At 37.7% G+C, this 26,491-nt stretch overlaps 1 long non-coding RNA gene across 3 annotated transcripts; it reads left to right on the top strand.

The window, feature by feature from the left end:
- The first annotated feature begins 1,080 nt into the window (after window positions 1-1,080).
- Window positions 1,081-23,817, top strand: LOC130680702 (uncharacterized). Of its 3 annotated transcripts, none has more exons than XR_008993758.1 (4): window positions 1,081-1,365; window positions 3,639-3,729; window positions 18,180-18,251; window positions 22,103-23,817. It is a non-coding gene; the product is annotated as an uncharacterized LOC130680702 (long non-coding RNA). The 3 variants fall into 3 exon arrangements; XR_008993759.1 differs by having other exon boundaries at window positions 22,106-23,817; XR_008993757.1 differs by having other exon boundaries at window positions 1,086-1,365; window positions 18,180-23,817.
- The last annotated feature ends 2,674 nt before the right edge of the window (window positions 23,818-26,491 follow it).

The following is a 26,491-nucleotide window of genomic DNA, read 5'->3' on the forward strand; positions in this document are numbered from 1 at the left end:
GGTCCCTGAGATGGTTCTTGATACTAGAGCACAGAATGGCTTCTCACTGTGTCTAAAGAAATAGGGCTTAGCCAGGCTTCAGTTGGGCTGCAGTGTTACATGTCTTGGGTTTTAAGTTGGTACCAGCTGCCCCTAGGGGAAATGTTAGGGAAATTCTCCCATTTGGCTTCTTTCCACGTGGAGGATGGCTAAAGGAAGAGAAGGCTTAGAGCTTCCGTGCGGAGGCCTCAGAAGTAATGATATAAACACAGCCCCAGAAGTTGGCCTGCAGAGTCCTTGACAGGGCCAGAGGAGTTGTTGTCCTGACCAACCCTTCTACCCGTGCTCTGCAGACATAAGCGAGACCCAGCCTCATCCATCACCTCGGAGGCCAAACAGCTTCCTCCGATGGCCCCTAGGAATGTAAATCGGAGAGCAATCGCTGCTAAGAAATCTGCACAGCCGTAGAAACACGGTCTGTCTTTCCCCACGTTTAGAACAGGGTACTAGCAGGTCAGACCACAGGTGAACCTAGCAGATCACCTTGAGTGTATTACTCAACTTCTCTAGCCCTCACCTGTAATAGGGATCGTGTCATATGTACATCATGGTTTAAGGTGGAAATTAAGTAATTCAAGTCAAGGGCTTAGGACAGTACTGTGATGAATGGTAGCTACTCTATCATCATCGTTTCATTGGCTGAAGACCATTCCCAGGTACAAAGGAGGAAAACAGATAAACAACATGGCTCCTAATTCTAAACCCAAACAAGAAAGGATGTGGGCTATAGCCTCAGCGATTTCAGAATGCACCAAGCTCACTTCTCCTGCTTGCTCTCACGCCAAATGGGTGCCAGACCTGGCAACCGCAGTGGTCTCCAACTTGATTAAATTCTCATGGAGAATCACAATGGATATTTAGACCTGCTGGAGCAGAGACAAACTCAGTCATGCTGGGGTGGCAGTGAAAAGGAGTATAAGAAATCACCACAAAGAAAGTTTATTCAAATTCTAAGCATGTCTGAAGAGCCATGGTTTGCACAGAGAGCCCCTCTTTTCCAGACAGGCAGGGGAGCTAACTTACAAATTCTTTCCTCTCACACATACTTCCACAGTGGTGTCATCACATGCATAACAAACATGTTTGGCTCCCAGCTGAACAGGTAAAGACACGACAGCATTTCTTTTTTAAAATGAATGCCAAAGCCTTTGCCTCTACTCAGGTCCCCTAAGCTTCCTTCCCTGCCCAGGAATTGGATCTGGGGTAATGGGTGACCCAGCAGGCACAGAGATGACAGATTCCTGCATCATGTAGCAACGCTGGGACAACCTGGGACAACGCTGGGACAATGCTGGGGCATCTGGCCTGGCAGGAAGGCGGGCCGCCGTAAGTACACCGACCTTTGTCCCTGTTTGCTCCTGGAGAGGGCGGGCCGTGCCGATGCTGCTCTCCCCTCTCAGTGTGCACCTGGGAAGCCTGGCTAATCAGAATGTTCTTGGGGGCTTGAGAAGTTTTGACCCTGGTGGGTGGCAAGCAGAGACCTCTTCAGGCAGTCAAAGGGCATTCTGAACCTTATTCAAGACACCGCAGGAGCGGGCTCCCCGGGGTGTGCATGCTCCTGGCCCCAAAGAAATCGTTCTCCTTCCGACTTTTTCCCATCTAGAAGGCTTATCATTAACTAACCGTCTACCCCTCTGGAAAACTCTATCTACTCCACCAAGCCACCAAGGGGTCCAAGGGAACAAATCAAAAGGACAGCAGCCCTGAGTCTGAGCTGGCAGGGCTGCCTTCCTCTTTGCAGGGCTTGTCCTCTGGGGAGGGAAACGCTCCTGTTTCTGCCTGCCAACTATGTGGCTGTCCTGAGGAACTGCTGGCAAGTTCTCCAGTCCTCTGGTTCCCAGGATTGGACCCAGGGAGGGTGATGGGTGCGTAGGTCTGGTGGGGAGGTGGGGGCACTCTCCAGCTCTTTGTGGTAAATCCTCCTGCATTTTCTCCCTTTAATTTCTTGTTTCTCTGAATGACGCTGCTAGGGCTTGAGGCAGGTTCAGCCAGAAAAGCAACTTTTCTTGAGAAAAGTCTGAGGATTTTCTCTTTTATATAGGAAGTGTCAGGTCCTGGTTCCCTATCCCCTTCACCTTATGGAAGGCACTATGCCTGACAGTTCCCCTCCAGCTGGCAGGGGAGCCCACGGTCAGAGAGAAGCATCCTTCTCTTTCACAAATAAACAAATCCAATCCATGTGCTAGAGGACTTAGGGTATATTAATAGCCAGATATTTTGTTTTCCTATTCTGGTGCTTATCCCCTTCTACTAGCATGAAAGATAAGAGAACACATAATGTTCTCCACCAGCCACCCTTTCCCCTCCCCCAGGGAAAGGCAAGCCAGGGGGCATGAGCCATTCTGTTTAAAGCCATTGCTGATGTATCAACTCTGAGAAAATAGACTTAAAAGTTTATATTCCATCTCTCTTGGCTACTGTTGCTGCTCAGCAAAGAAACCCTATATTGTTTAAACCCTCCAGGCAAATGGGTTGCAAGGCAACCTTCAAACAATAAAAAATAACCCAAACTAAAAAAAAAGGCATTAAAAGATAGAAAGCATGGTGGTTCTTTGGTGAAGTGATTCTGAAATTTGGGGTGGAGAATGTTGTCAACTAGGCTGCTTTTATGTCCCCCAGTTGTGGGCTTTCACCCTTATTAACCTAGTTTCTTATAACCAGATGTATTAGGTCCCTCTTTTTTTTTATTCCTGGACTCTTAGTTCTTTCCATGGTCATCAACACCAGTAAAGGAGGCGTGTAATGTGGGGCTGCCTCCCGTCCTCAGGGAGGTTCCAAAGACACTAATCCATGTGCTTCCCCACTGGCTCCCAGCCCAGACAATGACTGGAACTCTGATTCCTGAGAAGTCCTTAGAAGCCCAAGAAAGGAGAGGGCTGGGGTCCAACTTGACTACAAGGGTCCTAGTTCAAGGACTGCAGGAGGTCAGAGTTAGGAATGTGATGACACAAATGAAGGCTGGAGTGATGAAGGGCCCGCGAGCCGAGAATGTGGGCACCTCCAGAAGCTGGGCAAGGCGGGGAGTCGGATGCTCTCCTGCAGGTTCCTGGAGGAATAGAGCCTTTGATTTTAGCCTCGTAAGATTTCTGACCTCCAGCAATGTAAGAAAATGCATTTCTGTTGTTTTAAGTTTGTGGTAATTTTTTACAGTGACAATAAGACACTAATATGGCAACTGAGACCCTGAGAATCTTTTGTAAGGACAAGAAGCCTACAGTTAGTTCTTGGGCACTCTGTACTGTAGAACTGCACAGGCAGATGACTGGGAAACCCAGGTGTTTCCTTCCTGATGCATTTTACCGTGGATGAGCAGACCATTGGAGGGCACTGAATCAGCTGGGCTGATTTGCTGTCATATATCATGGTTTCCTTTAAGCAAACAATCAAACACAAATCAATAAAATGGTTGCTTTTTTTTTTTACCCGCTGACAAGGCAGGCTGACTGACGTATTATCTGATAGGCAGATTTGAGCAGCCAGGACTTTGTTTTTTCCCATAGCCTGTGGCCCCACCCCAACCAGTGTCACTTAAAGAGTGATCAGACCAGAAAGGGAAGCTGGAAGAAAGAAACATAAATTACCTCTATGCCCTATTCCAGGTTGCTGGCCAGAAACTGCGGGAGAATCTCTTGGACTTATGTCTGGAAGGAAAGACTTGAGAGACTTCAAACTCTCTTCTTTTGTGAGCAGGTTTGCTTTTTTCCAGACTTCTCTGATTACATTACTTAAGGGCTTGCATAAGAGAGCCTAGGAAACTCTATCATAACAAAAAGAGGGGGCAGAGAAAGATTTCCCCAGGTCTTTGCTTCCTAGAAGCATAAGCACAATAATTTACTCTGTCTCGTGACAGTTGACAGTTCTAGGAGATGAGAACCATTAGTCCCATTTTGTAATTGGGAATTACAAAACTGAATTACAGAGAGGGCAAACAACACGGACACTGTCACACAGCAATTCAGCATGAGTGGCCTGAAGCAGAGCACAGCTCTCCTGTCTCTGAGGCTGGCACACTGTGCTGGTGGTGCTCTTTCGCTCAGTCCCGGGCCCAGTGTAACCAGTCAGTAGGGTGCGGCCCCTGGGTAGGTGGTCTTAGTGGAATGCAGAGATATAAACCCATTAAACCTGTCATCACAGGGCAAGCTACTGACGCCCCAGGGGAAAGATTTTCCAGACCAGAGCTTTGAATTGCCTGGTGCGTTTGGCGTGTGTGTGTGTGTGTGTGTGTGTGTGTGTGTGTGTGTGTGTGTGTTTGGAAGGTAATCAGGGATGCCAGACAACTGCCAGATCAAGGTGTTTGGTGTTTGCATGTTACCGTGCATATATACACTCAGGAAGAGCTTTCATTTTTTTTTGAGAATCAATGCAAATCTTTTTTCTAGTTTCTTTGTCTTTCATTCCTCCTCCTCTCCTTCCCTGTTCTGTTCTTCTGAGAAAGCCTCAAATCAAACTTTAGGAGCAAAGCTAATAGATGCCCCAAACTCACCGAGAAGGAATCGAGCTGGCTTATACTGAATAGCTGCGAGGCTTCGGGCCAGAACAAACAATACCCGTGGCTCTGCACGAATGCTTAGCTCTGCATGTGGTCCCATTTCTAGGCCTGTTCACACATGGGGGCCTTTGCAGAGCCGCCCTCATTTCTTGCCACCACGTTTTGTGACTCTCAAACACCATGAGAAGATGCCACTCTCTTTTCTTTATGCCACAAAGAGAATGCAGTGACTTGGTTTAAGTATTTTAAAAGTGCAACAGACTCCTAATGTTGTTGTCTGTAAAGGTGGATGTCAGAATTAAGCTGATACTGTTAGGTGCCTGTCCTAAGGGCTCAGTGGGGCAGGGACACAATGTGGACCCTGTGTCATGTCAGGCAGCAGGTTGGAAGTGGCAACTGACCAAGGTAAAGCCAATACTCCTAAAATCCGAATGGAGGAAGGTGCCTAAACAACACCAGGGGGTCCAAAGATGCCAGGGTAAGATGAAAGGAAGGCTGGACACACCACTTGGAAGGGCTGATTAGTGCTTTATAAAGTCTGAGCTATCAGTGGACTCAGTTTGGGTTTGGTTGACTGTCCCTCAACCTTAAAGTAGTCCTAATAACCCATGCCCCCTAATAACCCATCCTCCTCTCTCATGCTAGATACATGCACATAGGCAGGACAGGACAGGAAGGGAGTTTTACTGGCTAGGAGAAGTAGGAAAGGAAGACAGGGGCCCAGGGTGGAGGACCAGGTGTGAGAGAGCTCCTCGAGGCTCTTTATGAGATTAACTTCTGAGAAATCCAAAAATAAGGCCTGCCACTGAATGAAGGCATATCATAAAAGTTGTGTAGCTCAGGCAGCTTCCAATTTGACCTTCCAAAGTTCAACTGTACACTTTCAATTGCTGGGCTGACTTCTCCCCATCCTTGGGTCTTACACACAACAACTGGGCTCTCCCACCATGAATAACCCAAGGAGACAATACCTTTCTCAACTATCCTCTGATTACACTCAGGCATGTGGATCAACAAATGGTGGGTGGCCTGCAGGATACTGACAAAAAGGAGAACCCCTACACAACAAGAACTTGGCAGTATTTATACAGCATTGTGCAGATGAGGACAGAGACTCAGTCTCCTGGTCAATGTTCCAGCCACTGTGGCATCGTACATACATACTTGGGAGTAAAAACACCTTAGGGGTCTGCAGCTGCTTTCCAGTCTTCCTATAAGAGCTTCTGATTACCAGTGAAGTGTCTTAAAATCCCTTGATAACAGTAAAAGAGGTATCTTGAGGGTTAGACAGAAACATTCCAAGCCTTGGGATCTGGTGTCTAGATCTGCAAAATATTCTTACAATTGTGGTAAAACATGAGTAACATAATTGACCATTTTAATCATCTTGAAGTGTAAGCTCTGTGGCATTAAGTACATTCACACTGTTGTGCCACCATCACCACTGTCCTAGGTCTGCAACACTTCTACTCTGACTCTGCAAAGTGATGATCACAGCAAGTTATTTGTTTTCCTGGGATGATTCTTCCTTTGTCACATATTTCTTTCTCTCTCAAACTCTTAGAGCCCCCCCAAAAGTACCCAAAATCCTTGTGAACTGGAGGAGCTGAAAATGCCAAGGTGGAGAGCAGTATATATAAACTCTCCTTTGTGCCATATTGACTCCTCATTGCTCTTTCATCTCAGGCTCCACTTAGCAATGATTTCTGGGCTGATCAATATCTGATCCAGCTTCACAAATGCCTGTTTCCAAAGTTCCCTCCCCAAACCTACTCATCCCTTTTGGTTCCCCTGGATAACTGCATATTTTAATATTTAAATGAAAAGGAATAATTGAAAGGTTCAGGGGTAAAAGTTTTAACCTTGGTGTAGGTGGTTCCATAACAGAGGAAGTTCCAGGGAATGACAACATGGGCAAACATGTGAAACTGTAAGGAGATAACTTGAGAAAGCCCACTGGGGAAGCCTGAGAGTCCATAGAGGGAGGGAGGAGTGGATGGAAAGGGATCGTGAGACCTATGTGTTGTTGATTCTCAAATCTTTATCTTTATCTCCAGTCTCAACCTCTCCTTGGAACACCAAATTCCTAAATTAGCTCCCCTTGTATGTCCAAATGGCTCCTCAAGCTTAGCACGGACAAAGGAGAACTCATGTGGCCTACTACCTAAATCTGCTTCTGTGTTTCTTTCCTCTCAGTACATGTCAATCATCTGAGGGTCATCCCTATACTGCTTTCCCTGACCCCCTACCTGCAAAAAATCTTATTGACTCTACTTCCAAAATATATCCCAGGTCTGTCCACTTTCCTCCATGTTTACTGATGTTCTAGTTTAATTAATTGTCATCTCTCATCTGGCTACTGCCATAGCTTCGTCAACTAACCTCCCTACTATCATTCCACAATCCCTATAATCCTCTTTCTAGCCAGTAGTTAATGATCTTTTAAAATTCAAATCTGACCACATCACTTCCTTCCTTGCTTAAAAGTTTCTAAAGTCTTCTTGGTTTTTTAGAGTAAGATAAAATCTCTTTACCCCAGCTTCAAAACATTTCATATCCTGACTCTGTGTATTTCTCCCACCTTGTCTTGTATCTTCCTCCCTGACTCCATCCTAGCCACAATGGCCATCTTCTCAAATACACAGAGCTTCTTCCTACTGTGCAGCCTCCACACTAGCAGTATACTCTGTCTGGAAGGCTCATCCCACACATCCATCCATGGCTGGCTCTTTCTTATTTATATGTTGGATTAAATGACACATCTTCAGAGAAACTTTCTCTGCATATCTCCTCTAAAGTGGGCATGAATAATTTATTACTATGTGGTATTACTCTGAGATTTTTAAAAACTTATTTAGTTTTTTAGTGTTTTATCCCACTAAAACATAAGCTCCCTAAGAGCAGAAGACTTGGTCTTTTGTAAAAGGGATCCCCAGTGCCTAAAATACTGTCTGACACAGAACAGGTATTCAATAAAAACAGTTGAATGAACAATTCAAAAATATAATCATTTATCCATGAAACAAATGTTTAAAAGGAACAGCAAGGATCAAAAGTAAGTTAGGAAACCAGATAAACACATCACAAGAAAACTACAGACCAATATCTCTTATGAATACTGAAGCAAAAAATCTTCAACAAAATATTAGCAAATCGAATTTAGCAAGATATAAAAATAATTATACACCATAACCAAGTGGGATTTATGCCAGGGGTGGAATAGGTTTAATATTTAAAAGTCAATGAATGTGTGAAACCTTCATAAGAGTGTATATAAATGATCCTTAATTTAAAAAAATTTTTAAATAAAAAATAAAAGAGAAAAAAAAAGTCAATGAATATATACATCATAATAATAGAGTGAAAGAAAAACCCATGTGCTCTTGTCAACAGATGCAGAATAAGTATTGGACAAAACCCAACACTTTTTTTTATAATAAAAGGAATAAAAGGGAATATGTGGGGACTTTCTTAATCTGATAAATCTGATAAAAGGCATTTACTAAAAACCCACAACTAAGATCATAGTTAATGGTGAAAGACTGAATGCTTTCTCCCTAAGATTAGGAAAAAGACATGGATGTCCACCCTCGTTAATTCTATTCAACATTGTCTGGAAGTTCTAGCCAGGGCAGTTAGGCAAGAAAAAGAAGTAAAAGCCATCCATATGGGAAAGAAAGAAGTAAAACCACTTCTATTTATAGAGGACATGGTCTTATACATAAAAAATTCAAAGGAATTCATTAAAATACTATTAGGATTAATAAATGAATTAAGCAAGGTTTCAGGGTACAAGATCAATATACAAAAAACAATTTCTTATGTTCATCAGCAATGAACAATCTAAAAATGAAATTAAGAAAACAATTGCATTTATAGGAATAAAGATGTTATAATGAAATTTATTAAGTTCAAGTCTTGAACTATAAAACTTGTTGAAAGCAATGAAAGATCTAAACAAATGGAAAGACACCCCATATTGATGGATTGGAAGACTTAATATCATCAAGTGGCAATACTACTCAAACTGATTGCTGCAGATTCAATACAATCCCTATCATTCTGCAGAAATTGACAGACATATTAAAACTTATATGGAAATGCATGGGACCCAGAATGACTGAAACAATCTTGAAAAAGAAGAGCAAAGCTAGAAGACTCCAACTTCTTGATTTTAAAACATACGTGAAACCCATGGTAGCCAAGACAATGTGGTACTGGTATAAGGACATATATAGATGGATAAATTGAATAGGATTGAAAGTCCAGAAATAAATTTTCCCAATTATGGTCAATTGCTTTTCAACAAGGGTGTTAAGAGAATTTAATGGGGAGAAAATAGTCTTTCAACAAATGTGCTGGGACAAATGGATATACACATGCAAAAGATGAAATTGGATCTCTTTCTTACATCATACACAAAAATTAACTGAGAATGGATCATAGACCTAAATATAGTAGTTAAATGACTAAAAACTCTTAGAAGAAAACAGGAGCAAATCTTTGTGCCCTTTGGTTAGGCAAAGACTTTTTAGATATACCAAAGTACAAGCATCAAAATAAGAAAATAAATTGGGACTCACTGAAATTAAAAACCTTTGTGCTTCAAAGGACACTATCAAAAAAAGTGAAGAGGTAACCCAGAGAATAGAAAATATTTGTAAATCATGTGTGTAATAAGGGATGTATATTCATAATATATAAAGAACTCTTACAACTCAATAAAAAGATCAATAACCCAATTAAAAAAGACAAAAGATCTGAATAGACATTTCTCTAAAGAAGATATGTTAAGTGGCCAATACATGAAAATTAGCCATCAGGGAAAACAAAACCACAGTGTGATACTACTTCACACACTCACACTTACTAAATTGGCTATAATAAAAAAGATGGGCAATAACAACATCTTTTCTCCAACATCTTTGGTGTGGATGTGGAGAAATTAGAACCTTCATATTTTTCTGGTGGGAATGTAAAATTGTGCAGTTGCTGTGAAAAAGTTTTGCAGTTCTACAAAAAATTAAACATAGAGTTGCTGTCATCACTCAGTAATTCTACTCCAAGGTATATGTCTATACAAAGACTTGAAACATGTCTACACATGTATAAAATTTACCATATAAACCATCTTTAAGTGTATAGTTTAATAGTGTCAACTATATTCACATTGTTGTGCAATAGATCTCCAGAATGCAGAACAATCTGAAGACATGTCTACACAAAAACTTTATATGATAGTTCACAGTAGCATTATTCATAATAACTAAAAAGTGGAAAAAACTCATGTCTGTCAACTGTTGAATGGATAAACCAAATGTAGGATATCCATACAATGGAATATTAAGCAGTCAGAAAACGGAATGAGATAGGAAGGAAATTCTGACACGTGCTACATGAATGATACATAAGCTTGTCATGTCAAGCCAGTTGAGGCTATTATACCAAATGAAACAAACAAAAGGACAAATACCATCTGATTCCACTTACGTGAGGTCCCTAGATGAGTCAGATTCACAGAAAAGTAGAGTGGTGGTTGTCAGGGGCTGGAGGAAATGGAGAATGGGGGATTGTTGTTTAAGAGAAAGAGAGTTTAGTTTTACAAGTTGAAGAGCATTCTAGAGATTGGATACATAATAATGTGAATGTACTTAAAATAGGAGACAGACATTTAAAAATGGTTAAGAAGGTAACTTTTATGTTATGTGTGTTTTTCCACAATTAAAAAAACAAAGGAATGAAGTAATGATACATACTACAACATGGAGGAAACTTAAAAACATTGTGGAAGGGAAAGAAGCGAGACAGAAAAGACCACATATATATGGTTCCAGTCATATGAAATTTCTGAATAGGCAAATTCACAGAGATAGAACGTAGATTAGCAGTTGCCTAAAGCTTGGAGGACTCGGGGAGAATGGAGACTGATTGCTAATGGGTACAGGATTTCCTCTGCAGGTGGTGAAATGTTCTCAAAGTTAATGTGATGATGGTCGCACAACTCTGGAGAGATACTAAAAACATTGCATTTTTAAATGGGTGAATTGTATGATGTGTGAATTATATTTCAATAAAGCTGTTAAAAAATTAAGGTAGGAGTCACTCTAGGGGCTGAGTGGCCCCAGAGACTTGAGCTTCTGGGCACTAGTGGGCACTACACAGAAATATGAAACATCAAAAGAACATGGTTCAGACCAAAATCTCACAAACCCCAGAAAAAGGGCCAAATGAAACAGAACTCACCAATCTTCCTGAAAGAGAGTTCAAAATAAAAATAAAAAACATGCTTATGGAGGTACAGAAAAATATTCAAGAACTTGGGATCAAATTTAAGTCAGAGATTCAATTAGTAAGAAATTCCGTATCTGAAATGAAACATACAATGGAGGGATTTAAAAGCAGATTAGATGTAGTAGAAGAGATGGTAAATGGAATAGAAATTAGAGAAGAGGAATACAGAGAAGCTGAGGCACAGAGAGAAAAAAGGATCTCTAAGAATGAAACAATATTGAGAGAACTGTGTGACCTATCTAAATGGGACAATATTCGCATTATAGGGGTACCAGAAGAAGAGAGAGAAAAAGGGAAAGTGTCATTGAGGAGGTAATTGCCAGAAACTTCCCCAATCTGGGGAAGGAGATAGTCTCTCAAGCCATGGAGGTGCACAGATCTTCCAACACAAGGGACCCAAGAAAGACAACATCAAGACATATAATAATTAAAATGGCAAAGATCAAGGATAAAGACAGACATTTAAAAGCAGCTAGAGAGAGAAAAAAGATCACATAGAAAGGAAAACCCATCAAGCTATCATCAGACTTCTCAACAGAAACCTTACAGGCCAGAAGGGAGTGGCATGATATATTTAATGCAATGAAGCAGAAGGGCCTTGAACCAAAAGTACTCTACCCGGCAAGGTTATCATTTAAATTTGAAGGAGGGATTAAACAATTTTCAGATAAGCAAAAGCTGAGAGAATTTACCTCCCACAAACCACCTCTACAGTGCATTTTGGAGGAACTCCTATAGATGGAAGTATTCCTAAGGCTAAATAGATGTTAACCAAGGGATAGACAAAGAGTACAGAATATGATTCATAACATACAAAGAATGAAGAAAAAGGAGGGGAAAAAAAGAACCTTTAGGTTGTGTTTGTAATTGCATATGAAGTGAGTTAAATTAGACTGTTAGATACTAAGGGAATTACCCTTGAACCTTTGGTAACCACGAATCTAAAGCCTGCAATGGCAATAAGTACATACTTATTGTTAATCACCCTAAATGTAAACGGTCTGAAAGGACCAATCAAAAGACAAAGAGTCACTGAGTGGATTAAAAAACAAGACCCATCTATATGCTGCCTACCAGAGACTCACTTCAAACCCAAAGACATACACAGACTGAAAGTAAAGACATGGAAAAAGATATTTCATGCAACTAATAGTCAGAAAAAACCAGGAGTTGCAGTACTTGTATCAGACCAAATAGACTTCAAAACAAAGAAAGTAACAAGAGACAAAGAAGGACATTACATAATGATAAAGGGGTCACTCCAACAGGAGGATTTAACCACTATAAATATCTATGCACCCAACACAGGATTACCTACTTACGTGAAACAAATACTAACAGAATTAAAGGGACAAATAGAATGCAAAGCATTCATTTTAGGAGACTTCAACACACCACTCACTCCAAAGGACAGATCAACCAAACAGAAATTAAGTAAAGAGACAGAGGCACTGAACAACGTATTAGAACAGATGGACCTAACGGACATCTACAGAACACTCCATCCAAAAGCAACAGGATACACATTCTTCTCAAGTGCACATGGAACATTTTCAAGAATAGATCATATACTAGGCCACAAAAAGAGTCTCAGTAAATTCAAAAAGATTGAAATTATACCAACAAGCTTCTCACATCCCAAAGGTATGAAACTAGAAATAAATTACACAAATAAAACAAAAAAGCTCACAAATACATGGAAGCTTAATAACATGCTCCTAAATAATCAATGGATCAATGACCAAATAAAAATAGAGATCAAGCAATATATCCATATATCAAGCAATACATAGAGACAAATGACAACAATAATTCAACAACAGAAAATCTGTGGGACGCAGCAAAGGCTGTGCCAAGAGGGAAATATATTGCAATACCGGCATACCTCAGGAAAGAAGAACAATCCTAAATGAAGAGTCTAAACTCACAATTAATGAAACTAGAAAAGGAAGAACAAATGAGGCCCAAAGTCAGTAGAATGAGGGACTAATAAAGATTAAAGCATAAATAAATAAAATTGAGAAGAATAAACAATAGAAAGAATCAATGAAAGCAGGAGCTGGTTCTTCAAGAAAATAAACAAAAGAGATAAACCCCTAGCCAGACTTATCAAGAAAAAAAGAGAGTCTACACATATAAACAGAATCAGAACCGAGAAAGGAAAAATCACTACAGACACCACAGAAATACAAAGAATTATGAGAGAATACTATGAAAATTTATATGCTAACAAACTGGATGACCTGGAAGAAATGGACAACATTCTAGAAAAATACAACCTTTCAAGGCTGACCCCGGAAGAAACAGAAAATCTGAATAGACCAATTACCAGCAAAGAAATTGAATTGGTAATAAAAAAACTAACCCAGAACAAAACCCCTGGATGAGATGGTTTCACTGCTGAATTTTATCAAACATTTAGTGAAGACCTAATACCCATTCTCCTTAAAGTTTCCCAAAAAGTAGAAGAGGAGGGAATACTCCCAAACTCATTCTACAACATCACTCTAATACCAAAACCAGGCAAAGACACCACAAAAAAAGAAAATTACAGACCAATATCCCTGATGAACATAGATGCAAAAATACTCAACAAAATATTAGCAAACCGAATTAAAAATACATCAAAAAGATCATCCATCATGATCAAGCAGGATTCATCCCAGGGATGCAAGGATGCTACAACATTCATAAAACCATCAACATCATCCACTACATCAACAAAAAGGACAAAAACCACATGATCATCTCCATAGATGCTGAAAAAGCATTCGACAAAATTCAACATCCATTCATGATAAAAACTCTCAACAAAATGGGTATAGAGGGCAAGTATCTCAACATAATAAAGGCCATATAGGACAAACCCACAGCCAACATTATACATAACAGTGAGAAGTTGAAAGCTTTTCCTTTATGATCGGAAACAGGACAAGGATGCCCACTCTCCTCACTTTTATTCAACATAGTACTGGAGGTCCTAGCCACAGCATTCAGACAACACAAAGAACTAAAAGGCATCCAGATTGGAAAGGAAGAAGTCAAACTGCCCCTCTTTGCAGATGACATGATAATGGACATAAAAAACCCTAAAGAATCCACTTCAAAACTACTAGATCTAGTATCTGAATTCAGCAAAGTTGCAGGATACAAAATTAATACACAGAAATCTATTGCACTCCTATACACTAATGATGAACTAGCAGAAAGAGAAATCAGGAAAACAATTCCATTCACAATTGCATCAAGAATAAAATACCTAGGAATAAACCTAATCAAGGAAGTGAAAGACCTATACCCTGAAAACTACAAGACACTCTTAAGAGAAATTAAAGAGGACACTAATAAATGGAAATTCATCCCATGCTCTTGGGTAGAATTAATATTGTCAAAATGGCCACCCTGCCTAAAGCAATCTACAGATTCAATGCAATCCCTATCAAAATACCAACATTCTTCAACAACCTGGAACAAATAGTTCAAAAATTCATATGGAAACACCAAAGACCCTGAATAGCCAAAGCAATTTCTGAGAAGGAAGAATAAAGTGGCGGGGGGGATCTCAATCCCCAACTTCAAGCTCTACTACAAAGCCACAGTAATCAAGACAATTTGGTACTGGCACAAGAATAGACCCACAGACCAGTGGAACAGAATAGAGACTCTAGACATTAACCCAAACATATATGGTCAATTAATATATGATAAAGGAGCCATGGACATACAATGGGGGAAATGACAGTCTCTTCAACAGATGGTGCTGGCAAAACTGGACAGCTACATGTAAGAGAATGAAACTGGATCATTGTCTAACCCCATACACAAAAGTAAACTCAAAATGGATCAAAGACCTGAATGTAAGTCATGAAACCACAAAACTCCTAGAAAAAACATAGGCAAAAATCTCTTGGACATAAACATGAGTGACTTCTTCATGAACCTATCTCCCTGGGCAAGGGAAACAAAAGCAAAAATGAACAAGTGGGACTATATCAAGCTGAAAAGCTTCTGTACAGCAAAGGACACCATCAATAGAACAAAAAGGTATCCTACAGTATGGGAGAATATATTCATAAATGACAGATCTGATAAAGGGTTGACATTCAAAATATATAAAGAGCTCATGCACCTCAACAAACAAAAAGCAAATAAGCCAATTAAAAAATGGGCAGAGGAGCTGAACAGACACTTCTCCAAAGAAGAAATTCAGATGGCCAATAGACACATGAAAAGATGCTCCACATCGCTAGTCATCAGAGAAATGTAAATTAAAATCACAATGAGATATCACTCACACCAGTAAGGATCGCCACCATCCAAAAGACAAACAACAACACATGTTGGTGAGGTTGTAGAGAAAGGGGAACCCTCTTACACTGCCGGTGGGAATGTAAATTAGTTCAACCATTGTGGTAAGCAGTATGGAGGTTCCTCAAAAAGCTCAAAATAGACATACCATTTGACCCAGGAATTCCACTTCTAGGAATTTACCCTAAGAATGCAGGAACCCAGTTTGAAAAAGACATATGCACCCCTATGTTAATTGCAGCACTATTTACAATAGCCAAGAAATGGAAGCAACCTAAATGTCCATCAGTAGATGAATGGATAAAGAAGATGTGGTACATATACACAATGGAATATTATTCATCCATAAGAAGAAAACAAATCCTACCATTTGCAACAACATGAATGGAGCTAGAGGGTATTATGCTCAGTGAAATAAGCCAGGAGGAGAAAGACAAGTACCAAATGATTTCACTCATCTGTGGAGTATAAGAACAAAGCAAAAACTGAAGGAACAAAACAGCAGCAGACCTACAGAACCCAAGAATGGACTAACAGTTACCAAAGGGAAAGGGACTGAGGAGGATGGGTGTGGAAGGAAGGGATAAGGGGGAAAAGGGGCATTACAATTAGCACACATAATGCAGTGGCGGGGCGGGGGGACATGGGAAAGGCAGTATATACAGAGAAGACAAGTAATGATTCTATAGCATCTTACTATGTTGGTGGACAGTGAGTGTAATGGAACATGTGGGGGGTACTTGATAATGGCGGGAGTCTAGTAACCGTAATGTTCAAGTAATAGTACATTAACAATATCAAAATTTTAAAAAAGGAAGAAAAAATATTAAGGTAGAAAGACTGGAAAATGAATTAAGTTTTTTTAAAAAAAACAAAGCTTTTTTGTTAGATCATGTGACCTAATAATTGCATTCTTTTAATGACTTGTGGAGCATGAAGCCATTGCTATCACAGATTAGAGAACTGTTATTTACCATCAGAAGAATGACTGCAGGCTCAAAGGAAAAAAATAACCCAGCCACAGAAAAATATTAGAATGCACTCCAAAAAATGTTGTAATAGATCAAATACATTTCTAGAAAAACAAACCTAAAAATCCTTCAATAAAATGGTTTTGTTAAAGGTCTTTAAGGCCTGACTGCTAATTTTAGCATCAAATAGTTTTTCTCATGCTAAGTTGTATATTGTTAATCACTTTATAACTTCATAATCAATCACTTTATAATTGTTTTGGTTTCTTGACAAGAGAATTTGGAACATTAAATGTGCATTGCATTTCAACTTGCTTCTCTTTCTGTATTTGGTCATGCTCTGGGACATTAAAATAGACAACACCTGCAAAGATGTTTAAGAGTAGAATAGACTGTAACAATAAAAATGACATTAAAAAGGACAGTGTTCAGCCTTAAAAACTAAGGAAATCCTGTCACATGCTACAGCGTGGATGAACCTTGAGGACATTATGCTAACTGAAATAAGCCAGACACAAAAAGATAAATACTGCATGATTCCACTTATATGAGGAACCTAGAATAGTCAAATCTATAGACAGAGTATGATGGTGGTTACCCAGGGGGGGTAGGGAAATAGGGAGTTGTTTAATGGGTATTGTATGGAGTTTCAGTTTTGCACGATGAAAACTGGAGATCTATTGAACAACATGCCATTGGAATGCACACTTAAAGATGGTTAAGATGGTAAATTTTAGGTTATGTTTTTCACATGAATTAAAAAAAATTTTTTTAAAGGACAGTGTTGAGTTAAAAGTTTTAATAAAAATTCAATTTTTATTCTGCTATTAAAGTGTAACTGACATGGATAGAATTTTCAAATTTGATAAAGAAACTTGCTGGTTGTGTTTATCTTTACTTTCTACTCCTGAAAACAGATGACTTGGTTTAATTTTGTGACTATTTCTACTTAATGGTTCCTGCCTGATTATGCAATGATTTTGGTTACAATAGAAAAAAAGGAAAGTTTATGTGCTGGTCTGTTATTTTTATGGTATTTCATTAAAGAGAACTTGACTGAGAAATATATCTACTTATATGAAGTTTTCATAAAAACTTATTTCTAAATAAATTGGAATTTTGGGGCCTGGGCCACTAGGTAAAGTATCTTCCCTACAGTCCATGAGCTGATGCTGATTATATTTCCAAGTGTATATTCTTATTTTAACTGGTTGTACAATACCCTAACTTCCTCTTTCAGCAAAGTTAGGTCATAGAATCTATCTTGAGCAATATATAAAATCTTTCATAGAGTAAAAAAAATTAATTCTATTAACTCCAAATGCTTGGAATTGTCTCTGACAATTTGATACAAGCTACAAAGGACAGATGTTCATTCCAGTCATGAATAACAGTTCAACTCTGAGAATAGCTACTAACTATTCCATACATATACCATGTGCTTTCCTGAGTTATCATCTCTGCTTTAAGTAATAATCATACAGATGCATTTCTAGGTGTATTAAAGGCATATCCATTTTCTATAAACTTTATCCTAAGCCTGACAGTGTTCTAGTATTAGACTTATATAAGATACTCTTGAATACTGAGAATGAAGCAGTGGTTAAGGTGTCAAAGTCTCTGGGACATACTGGTGATTGTTTCTAATTATGAAGCTGCATTATATTTACTTTATTTGCTATCTGTTAACCAAGATGCTGATATTTGGGCAGTTGCTACAGTAGGGCTTTCTTGACTAGGGCCTGAACGGCAATTGTGTCTAGCTCTGTAAAAATAATGAGGAACTTGGTGAAGGGGAGAGCCTAGTAAACATAACGTTCTGCATGTAATTGTAGATTACTGATAACAAAAATAATAATAATAATGAGGAGACAATCAGCTTGGAGAGGTTCCCCAGTCTTACCTACCACCTTTATACATTACCCTCTTGATCCTTTCAGTAATTCTTTGAAGCTGTCAGGGGAAGAAACTGAGGTCCAAAGCAATTAAGTGATTTATTGAAGGTCACAGTCTTTCACTTTCATTCATTTATTATTCATTTAATAAGTATTTATTGATTAAGTTGCCTCTGTGCCAAGTAGGAACTGGGAATACAGCTGTGAAGAGAAACCAATCCTGCATTCCATGCTCTTACAGACCAAAAGCATCATCAGGTGAGGAAACATGATTACCATACAGGCTTGTTATCTTTGAATGGCTGATACTAATGGTATTTACTGTTCCCCACATGTCCACCACATTTTCTGCATGTTCCTATCGTGGTTCCTGTTTTATATGTGTATGTGTGTTTGTGTGAGAAAGAGACAGAGAGGAGAGAGAGAATAGTTATACACACACACACAAATGTATGTGTTTGCTTTTTAAGGTACTGGATTCCTCTATCTTCCATACGATTAAGAATTCATAGAGCTCCATTTCCTTCACTAAGAGACCTATCGGCTCCTAGGAAATCTCATCCACTTTGAGCCCTGGTAGTGACACCACAGTGTCAGGGAAAGAATGCTAATGATTTTTCCACTAGCTGATCCCAAAAGCTTGGCAGAGGGAACTCAGTCCACTGAATATTTATATAGCACCTTGATTAAAAAAGCTCAATGCAATATTCTAAGTAACTGAATTATAACCTCATTTTGTAAACTGTGTATTTTAAATACAAAAATAAGCTCCTTTACCAACCTTTATTATTTGTTTAAAACAATCACAAGATAAATTTTGTAGAAGACTAGAAGTAAAATTGTAAATGGTGATAATCTCTGGGTGATGGAATTACAGGCAATTTAAGTGATTTCTGCATTACTCAAAATTTACACAATTAACATTATGGACTTTTCAATTAGAAAAAATATTACATAAGCAATTTAAGTTAACAGGCCATAAAAAAATAAACCTCACTCATAATTTAAAAAAATACTAAGTAAAATAATTCTCTAAAGCTATCACATTAAGATATTATAAAGTTAGTATACCTAGTATAGGCAAGGGGACGGCAAACTAGGCTTTAGCTATTATACACAGCTGATACGATTACAAATTGTCCCCATCTTTTTGGAGGGCAATATGGCATATCTATCAAAATTTTAAATGCACATACTTCTGAACCCAACAGTTCCACTTTTAGGAGTTTTTCTTATAGAGGGACTTGCATAAGGGTACAAAGATAAATGTAGAAGGATGTTCGAAAAGGAATTTTTTAATTGTACTAGATTCATAAAGTGAAATATTCTGCAACTGTTAAGAATAACTCTACATGTACATATGATTAAAACTTACTGTTTTGCGCAGAAAGCAAGTTGCAGAATAGTGGATATAACTCCTTTTGTATACAATTTTTAAGGGCTGCAAAAACATGTATATGCTTGTGTATACAATTAAAACCTAACTGTGGAAATATCTCTTGATAAGTGAGATGACTGAGGTAGGCTGGGGCTTTTTATTTTTAAAAAATTTATTTGAAGAGTAATGTTTAATTTTTTATTGAGGTACATACAATAAAATGCACAAATCTTTGTATACAGCTTGATAACTTTTGATATACATATCACTAATGTAAAAATTTTCATTATTTTAAAACTAATATTCTTTGATTATTTGAATTTTGTTACATTGAGTATGTATTTTTATTTTTAACAGCCTTTTTGGGACATAATTCATATACTACATAACTCATCATTTAAAGTAGTTTTTAGACCACTTACACATTCAATGTTTTTTAGTATTTTCAAAGACTTGTATGATCATTACTTTGAATACAGATGTTGAATTATAATGTTGTACACCTGAAACTTATATATATAATGTTATATACCAATTTTACCTCAATAAAAAAAAATGTTTTTGGAAGATGCTCCAAAAGTGAATTTGCTAGTGGCAAGAGAATGTGTGTGTGAGATACAATCAAAGGTCTGAGTAAGGTAACAATACACATAAACATGGAGAAAAAAATATGAGAACAAAGGGCGGAGAGGCCAGATAGCAAGAAAGGAAGATGCTAAAATGAGTTTTAGGAACACACTAGATCTGCCTTCATTAAACAAACACATCTGGGTTTTGTAACAAAAAGCTCAAGGTAAGATATTTGGGCATGATAAGGAAAAAAAAAAGAACAAAACCTTGATTTGATGGTAATACAAATATTTGTATAAACCAGATTCTAAATAAATCTGCAGACAGCTGGATATGATTCCTTTTATGGAAGATGCAAATAAAAAGGGTTTAGAGAAATACATTTACTTTGTAGTTGCCAGAAATCTCTCTTGTCTTAGGAAGCCTGACAGAGAGATACTAATTCTCAAGCACACTAACTAACTGAACATGAATAACACTCAATTTGGTTAAGAGTATCTGAGAATATAAGGAAAGCTTGATAGAAGTGCACTCTTGCAACATAGTGACCAACTTAATAATCACAAACCATGCAGGAATATTCTCTTTGGCTCAAAGTTTTGTATATGTATTTAAAAGGGTGAGAAAACATACATTTGAAAGATAATGTTTTATGAAAACATTCAGCAAAACTCACATTTAATCTCTGTATTACTTAACATTATCTTTTCTCTGAGACTCTTCCTTCATTAAAATCTTCCTCGAGCACTACAGATCTTAGGAACATTTTGTAGACTATATCATCTTATTTTCCTTTTTTGTATCTTTAAAAGCACAGTTGTACAGTTGGAGGAGTCTCTGGCACCAGGAACAGCAAACTTTCTTGCTTATCCTGTAAATCAATTAGCTTAGATACAGCTCTTATTTACTTAATTAGGGCAATGTGGTGACTGCAGCTCTAGTTCAACATCAATAAAATAATGAAAATGTACACAGGATAGCTATGCCCATGCAAAATCTGTTTTGTAAAGGAGTAAACATCAGATTAAAAATAAAAGCCAGCCATTTTTGAATTACAGAACTGCAAAGTAATGCTGGTGCAATAATTTATTATAACAATTAAAAATTTTAAATTTGTTATCTGATGGGATGGATCATCTTTAAGAGTATCTTAAGTGGTAAAAGCTTTAAAATCTGATGACAGTTCAAAATCACTCATGTTTATGGCTAACAGTTGACATAATACTAAGGAATAAGGAATCCTCAAGAACTAGCTATCCTTTTAAGTATTATAGTATGGTGTGTTTTTCTATTTCTACATGTGCATGTGTGCATGTGCATGTGTGTAACACAGATTATTGGGAATTAATGTACTGCGTGTGCTGGAGACTGTTGCTAACAACAAAGTCATCTCTATAAATGCTCCAATTGACTATAACTTCTTAGCAAACCATATGAAAAAGAAAATGTTACTATCCTGGTAACATGCCATGTAGGACAATGATCAGACTATAATTCTTATTTATTTGCTTTAAAGCAAAGTCATTTAATCAAAAAGGCTACCTAAGTCTTGTCCTGTGACTGTGACAACAAATTAAAATGGAATTGCTTAAACCTCCAAAATATGCAAAATGGTAACTGAAAGAACATCACTTTAATGACAATTAAAGCCAGCCATCTCTGTGGGCTAAATGCAGATACAAGTGGAAGCTAACCTTGGCTTTCAGGCTTAAGGTTAGACTAGTGGGACTTCTATTGTCATCTGGACAGGTGGCAATAACCTTAGAAGGGATGCAGAGCCTTCAAAGTCTTCTTTTAGATCTTACATCAAGCTACAATGAACCCTGGCTTCAAAACAAAATTTGAATGCCAGAAAGCAAAGGCGAAGGGTTAAATGCTCATTATTTTTTATTTCTTAGATGCTAAAATATTTTTAAAAGCCAGGACAGCTCAATTTAGATTACAAAAAGGCACTCTGATGAAAAGAAAATGTGTTCCTAAATATATTTTGAAGTAGATGGTTAGAAAGCTAATATAGAGTTTATGGTCTAAATATATCATTCTTTCAGAGGCAGAACATATTGCTGGGGGAAAAAAATCCTCCGTCATAGGACTTATGGCATATAGTAACTAAAATGTTTTTCCATTTGTTGAATTTTCAATGTTGGGGAATATTTTTCAGTAGACCCGGAGAGAAGTCCTAAATTGGAAAAGCAGCTGCATCCAAGGTCATCTCTCTTGTTTCCAAATATATCTTGAAACAAATGCAAGAAGGGCACTTTGCTGAGTGTTATCTGGACATATATAGTTTCAATCAAATTCTTCAAGAAGTGTCAGAATAAAAGCTGAACATTTGTTTGACACTGCCAAGTCACTAGCAAGTGGATCTCTTCAAGGGCTGAGGCTCCCCTTGGCGACCCGGCAATTATTACAACAAAAAGGAGCTCTTTTCCTACTCTCAAGAAAAATAAATGAAGCACAGTTAAACACCAGCTCTGAATTTTTGTCACATTTTTTGATGTATAGGAAATCATATAAATTTATAAAAATGTCTCCCAACAAAAATAAAACTTAAATATTCTGTTCCTCAGCTGAATTGCTTGAAATTATCAAATCTTTTTTACATATCTGAAATGTTACATGTAACAAAAAGGTGATGGTATAGATGATAAAGAGTTGTAAACTGAATCAGAGAAAAATGTTGAATCTTTGACTTAAATGTAAAAAATACCTGTCCAAACACAATGAAATAAATAACTGGCTTATTGCCTATACTGCTCTCCTTCGTCATAAAAACAAACCAAGCTTAGTCCATGATAGCAGTCTCCTGTGGAGATGATCTTTGTCATTCTTTACAATGTAATGAATCTCTCTGATTCATTGATGTACAATGAATTCATCAATGTAATGATGTAATTTCATCAAGGGTCAGAAAGGAACCAGGGATATTAAGAGCCATTCCAGTTATTATATATCAAATAGACAACGATTCACAATTGCACCAAATCAAGACTTTCAGCAATCTGGTTCCCAGCTCCATTTCCAGCTCCATCATCCTCATTCCATCCAGCCTTACCTGGCTCATGCCTCCTTTCTTTGAAGGAGAAGCCCTGCCTTTTCCCACTTAATACAGAGCTGGATGCAAAAGAGGGCCAATGAGTCCTTGCTGGTTTCATTACTGCTGTCCTCCTACACTCTTCCACTTACTTAACCAAATCTACTCATCTTGCCTGGCCCACATTATTCCCCCACTTTGACAAAGCCTCCTGGACTCCCCTGTAACACGTCAGTCTTCCCTAGATCTCCAATTGATTGAACTTTGATTGCACCACGAAATTGAGCACTTGGTTGTTACATTCTGATGTACATATTTGTTGTGGTTTAATATATTGTTAGTCCTGTTAATAACAGGGGCCACGTCTTATACATACCTTTTCATAGAGTCTAGGTGAGGGCCCAGCACATCAAATTCCAGAGCTTGTCATTAAAAGGAACTGCTCCTCCCTAGCAACTGGGTAACTCTCTGAGCCATACTAGACTTCTTGTCATTTCCTGAACATACCATGTCCTTAGATGTCTTTATGTCTTCTCCCTTTCCTATGCCTATCAGAATCTTAAGTCCTTACAAATCCTTCCATTAATCTTTCCTCAATCTCCCATGTCAGACTTAATTGCTTTTTTTCTCTGAGCTTCTTGTTCTTTTTATACATAAAAAGAGAACTTTTTATTTTGCTACATAATGTAAGAGTTTTCTAGACTGTGAGCTCCAAAGCCAAACCAGGTCATGTTCATTTTATATTTCAGTACTTAGCTCAGTGTCAGGCACACAGAAGATAATAAATATTTGCATATGAATAAACTTATAATTTCATTCTCCAATTAATCATAGTATCGTGCTTGGCATTTTCATAAAGGCAGGCAAGAAATGTCTATAAAACTATTCAATAGATTCTGGATTTGACCCAATTAAATAAATTTTGTGGTTTTGCTTAATATTTTATTGTATTTCAATCTTTATTTAAGTTTCCCTGCAGCATTGTTCATAAAGTAAAAAACTGGAATTATCTAAATGTCCAGCAACAGAAGAAATAATTTCAACACTTTCACAGAGAAAGATTTAAATTATAACCTATTAGGTTCTATTTGCTCTGTATTTAAAATTATTACTCATTTCTTTGATGCATTTACTTGACATTCATTTTCAGCATAATTCTCTCATCTGATTGGTAGAGTTTATTTTTCATCATTTACTAAAGTTTGTTCTTTAGGTTATAGTAAGTGAACACATTTAAAAAAGAATGTAAGATGAATTAAAATAATTTCACATGTATTATAGTTCATATGGACACCAACCTTTCTGCATATATACAATTGGTATACACATGGGGCATGCTGCAGTACATATATATATATATATATATATATATATATATATATACTTCAGTGGTTAAGAGCACAGGTTTTGGACCCTGGCTGTGCCACAGCTACTAGCTATGTAATACTGGGGATGCCTCTCTGTGCCTCAGTCTCGTCTATAAAATGTAGGAACGTACCTACCTCGTAGGGCTACTGTGAGAGTTACATTAGCTCATACACATTAAGCACTTAGGACAGTGTCTGGTACATACTAAGTGCTCAACAATGGCTTGGCTGCTAGTATCATCATCGCCATCATCAGGATTCTGATCATTATGAATAGAGTTTTAGGGAGTAAAATTTGTTCAATCTTGCTTTGCCTAATTGCTGTTTTAAAAAAATGCTCTTCCTCTGTTAGTTTGCTTTGCTTTTAGAACCAGGAAACTAATCAGGCTGTGTTCTTTAACAATGGAACAGGCTCCCTCGTGAGGAGTGAGCCGCATTGTGGTTACTCTACCAAGGTTGGAAAGTGATTTGCTGTAAGAGATACAGTGCTGATTTCTGCACTGGAGGGAGCGTGAAAGAGGCTGAAAGGTCCCAATCTAAAAACAATCACATGGATCATTCTGAAGTTCCTTTCAAACTCCAAGATTCTGTGATTATTTACTTGGTTATCGCGTGCAGTGTTAAGCAGCAGCCTTGCCAGGAACCTGCTGTTACAATCTGATCTGAGGTGGAAACTAATACTTTCACTGAAAAACAGAAATCTTTAATTTCCTCCTGTGTTCTGAACAGTGAATTTCCATAGTAGTAAACCAAGTTTGGTGAGTGACTCAAGTCTCTCTGCAATTCTAGAAAGGAAATTGTGAAACTATCGGTGTTTGCTTATAAAGTACTTCCAGTTTGCCAAAAGAGGGAGCCTGGGAGCAGAAAGCATTTTTGTCCAAGGCTTTTAAAAAATACTTGTTTGGATTTCACATTTTAGTTTTTATTTCTTTTGCAAGGATAGGTTGGACTTAACAGTTACAGCCAACTTTTTCTTTTTAAGGCTGTCTTAAGACAGGAGGGTCAAAGATTGAAAACATAACTTCGAAGGGTCGCCCCGTATCCCCCCACACTAAACGCTCACCTTATGCCTGGCTGCCACACACCAAATGCTCTAATTAAACTGTTCTCATTAAAAGGAAAGGGAAAAGGAGCTAAGCCAGTGGCTCCTCCTGGGTAGAGGAACAATTAAATAGTTAATGCAAGTGCAATTTTATTTCTCTGGCTGCCATGGATTGTTTAAAAAAGGATTCTTTGTAAAAATAATCGAGATATCGCCTTCACTACAACCATGGAGAAGCTACTGATATAACCAAGTTTAATGAAGGTTAATCAGCAGATTGCTAACTAATCCACCCATTCCCTAGGGCTAGACACTCCTATATGCCAAGCAAGAAGAATGACGGAAGCACCTAGAACCCTTTGTAGAAACAAGTCTTTGATTTACACTCATTAGTGACTAACACCGGGTTAATGCCTGTATAAAACAGGGAAGTTTCTATAAGACACACATCTCCATATGAAGTCATTTTTCAATACAGACTTAATTTGGTCTTTGTAAAGGCAGCTTTGGCAAGCCATCTATTTGTATATATTTTCAAATTCAATTCAGAAGAATTCTGAAAATTTATATATTTTTAGTTTGAGCAACATATTCAGTTTTTTATTTTACACAAATTACCAAAAAGTGCTCTGTATCACGTTAGCCTAAAACTTAAGAAACAAACATATTTGGAAAATGCACAGAGCTTAACGTTTTCCAAAAAATTCATATATATTATGTAAGTTAATTAGGCAGAATAATACATTTGTATTTATTTGATAGTTTAATAAAATGGCTTCTTTTATTACTGCTGCCTGCTCAATTCAAACAAAATGATAGAAAATATTAATTTAAAGAAGAAAGTTAAGTGTTCTGCAATTTTCTGAGATCTGGTTTGATTTACACATTCCTTTGAACAATGTTCTAAGACCCTTCTGGTACACTCTGCAGACCTAGAAAACACATGATTTTGGATTCAATTGTTAATAGATTTATGATGAAAAGACATTATCCTAAAATAAGGTTCTTCTTAAGGGACAACCTTTAAATTTGGATTCTTTCCTGAACTAATACAGAAAGCAAGTGGTCTTTTGAAATTTACAGCTTATACAGTCAGTCATGTAAACA

Source organism: Manis pentadactyla, chromosome 14, assembly GCF_030020395.1.
Source record: "Manis pentadactyla isolate mManPen7 chromosome 14, mManPen7.hap1, whole genome shotgun sequence".
Taxonomy (NCBI): Eukaryota; Metazoa; Chordata; class Mammalia; order Pholidota; family Manidae; genus Manis; species Manis pentadactyla.